Below are 3,010 nucleotides of genomic sequence, written 5' to 3'. Positions count from 1 at the left end.
ACAAGTCGATTGAACGGCTTGGCTGTTGCCGAGGGCGGGTAGGGAGCAGCATGATGCCCCATGAGGGTTATGCCTACCCTGTCATGTACGACGGACCCGGTTTCCACTCGAACATAACCGGTAAGAGCTCCCTGAACCAGTCACTCATGCCATTGAGGTAAGTCCTATGCCAGCGGATCGCCCACGTCGATTGAATGATTCGGGCTGCTGTCGGGACATGGGTCACTCTTACTTTATGCGCGTTCCATCTAATTAATTTCGCTATCGAGCCCCCGACCCTAGCAATGGCAAGGGGTCAGGACTCGCTCGAGGGCTAGTAGGAATGTCTATTCGGTAGACACTCTCTATGCCCGACCCTTCCTCACGTAAAAAACTGTAAGGTATGCGGAGACAAACACTGAGTGAAATTGGTTGGACCACAAGAAAACTATGCCCCAGTGGCTACGGCATTATTTGCTCACCAACATGATCAGAGTTTTTATCCCTGCATCCCTAGCTTTAGCCTCCACCTTCCTTCAAAGGATTTGGAGAGGCCCACTTGTGGAGTCTCCATCGAGGAGAGGTCAGTAGGTCGCCCGAGGCCGATCGGACGGCTCGGGTCATGACCAAGATACAGGCAAAGGGCAGTGGGATACGCCAACTCTATCACAAACGATAGACCTAGACCCCACATGGACATATCCAGTAAGAGCTCCCCAAACCCATCACTCAAGTTGTCGAGGTAACTTTACCAACCCCCACTTTTCTTTTCCAGTGCATGAACATTCATTCATCCATCCATCCACTCATACATTCATTCATCCATTCATCATCCATTCATCCCATACATCCAAGCATTGCATATGCAATTGCTGCATCACAACGCTTCGTGTCGCATCACGAAGCGATAGTCGCCTCATTCGGCATGAGCGGCAACCGACCGAGGTTCGAAGGCTGGCTCACGAAGGGCTCGAGGCCACCTCGCGTGAAACAGAGCCAGGGGAGAAAAACTTAGATGAGCCCTAGTGGCCTTGCCTGACCCTGCTTAGAAGCGGATAGAGACATCTAGACCTTTCTCATTCGATCCTAACCTCGAGCCAAGCCCATAGAATCTCCATCGAGGAGAGGCCAACGGGCCACCTAAGTCGCTCCGAAGCAACATGGGCATTTGCTGGGAGGTGGGTTAAGGAGTAGTGGAATGCCACATGAGGGCTATGCCGACCCCATCAGTGGATGATGGACCCAAATTCCACTTGGACATGCCCATTATCGAGCTCACTGAGCGCGACACTCGAGCCATCGAGGCAAGCATTGTTAGCTCAGCCCCTCTGGTTGTGAAAACTGAGGACGGAGTGACGCATGAAATATGGTCGACCGCTATCGATCCTCGCGGGGCTTGGGGGCTCAAGCTGCTCGATCCGAACTCAGGAGACCGAGGTTCAAAGGGCACCCATGAAGGGCCCGAGGCCACCTCTCGTCGAACAGAGCTAGGGGAGAAAACATAGATGAGCCCCAGCGGCCTTCGTCCGACCCACTTGGAAGCGGACAGGGTCATCTCAATTTTCTTGTTCAAACCTAATATTGAGACAGGCCCGTAGAATCCCCACTAAGGGGAGGCCACCGGGTCACCAAAGCCGCTCTCTAGAACGGCTCGGGCATCTATCGGGAGGCGGGTTAAGGAGCAGTGGAATGCCATGCAAGGGCCATGTCGACCCTGTCACAAACGACGGACCTGGATTCCACTCGAACATGCCTGTTAGCGAGCTCATTGAGTGAGTCACTCGAGCCATCGAGGCAAGTGACGTTAGCTCAACACCTCCAGTTCCGAAAACCGCAGATAGGGCGATGATCACAAAGATGAGACGACCCTCGACCAAACCCCTGCTATGTGCAGGGCTTGAGGCAAGTTGGACTCGCAAGGAGACCGAACATGGGGTCATAGAACAATGGCTCAGAACCTAGGGAGGGGGTACGTGCGAAAACAAGAGACATTTTCTCCTACTAATTTTGTTATCCTCTCTTTGATCTTTAGTGACACCTGACCCCAGCAATGGCAAGGGGTCGGATCTCACTCGGGGGCTGATAAGGGTATAAATACACCCTTTTTTGAAATAGTCACCACGCCCAATACCCATCCTCATGTTAAACCTAGTAGCAAGGTCTGCAAAAACGAATGACTGAGCAAGGCTAGTCGGACTATGAGAAACCCACGCCCCAGCGGCTATGACACTCTTGCTCACTAGCATGATCAGAGTTTCCCTCCTACACCTCGAGCTCTACGGTCTTAACAAACGGAAGGGTCGGAACACACCAAAACAAAAGAACAGACTTGGTCAAACGAAACAAAATGGTGAGTTTGTTTAAATGATACACAAAGGTTGGCACTTGTCCGCTGATTACAATATGATCATCCAACCTATCTGACTAACTAGCCACTTTGGAGAACTATGTCTTCTATCCTATTCGTCAGGTCCTACGAAAGGGAAGCCACCGTTGTTTCCATCTGCTCTAGCTCATGGGCTTCATAGCTAGGCATGAAGCCATGGCTCATCATCTCCAAGTCAATGTTGTCTCCATAATGAGAACGAGCAATCACAAAGGATTGATTCACCCTAGCGCGAAGGGCATTCCTCTCGAGCTGGTGCACCTGACCTGTGATCTCAATAGCACGGGCCACAAGCGAGCTGGTCCCCTCTGACCGCACCACCTCAAGGTCATTGTAGTCCACTTCAAGGGTGGTGCTTAGGATACCAAGCTCGTTATTCTGCCTAAAGATTCCTCCTTGCCTTGGCGAGGTCCAAGGCCAGCCCCAAGGCTAGCCCGGCTGAAACGCTCTTGGCCTCTAGCTTCTAGGACATTGTTGTTCCAAGCTTGGCCTGGAGGGAGCTGACCTTCTGCTGTGCGTCGTCGCGCTCTTGGCAGGCCTGGTCCCTCTCTTGGAATGCCTAGTCGTGCTGCTCGCAAGTCATGCCACATTCTACGTGGAGCCTCTCTGAGGTTTGGAGCAGCTCATCACGCTCCTTGCGCAACC

Source organism: Miscanthus floridulus, chromosome 1, assembly GCF_019320115.1.
Source record: "Miscanthus floridulus cultivar M001 chromosome 1, ASM1932011v1, whole genome shotgun sequence".
Classification (NCBI taxonomy): Eukaryota; Viridiplantae; Streptophyta; class Magnoliopsida; order Poales; family Poaceae; genus Miscanthus; species Miscanthus floridulus.
This window is presented reverse-complemented; position numbering follows the sequence as displayed.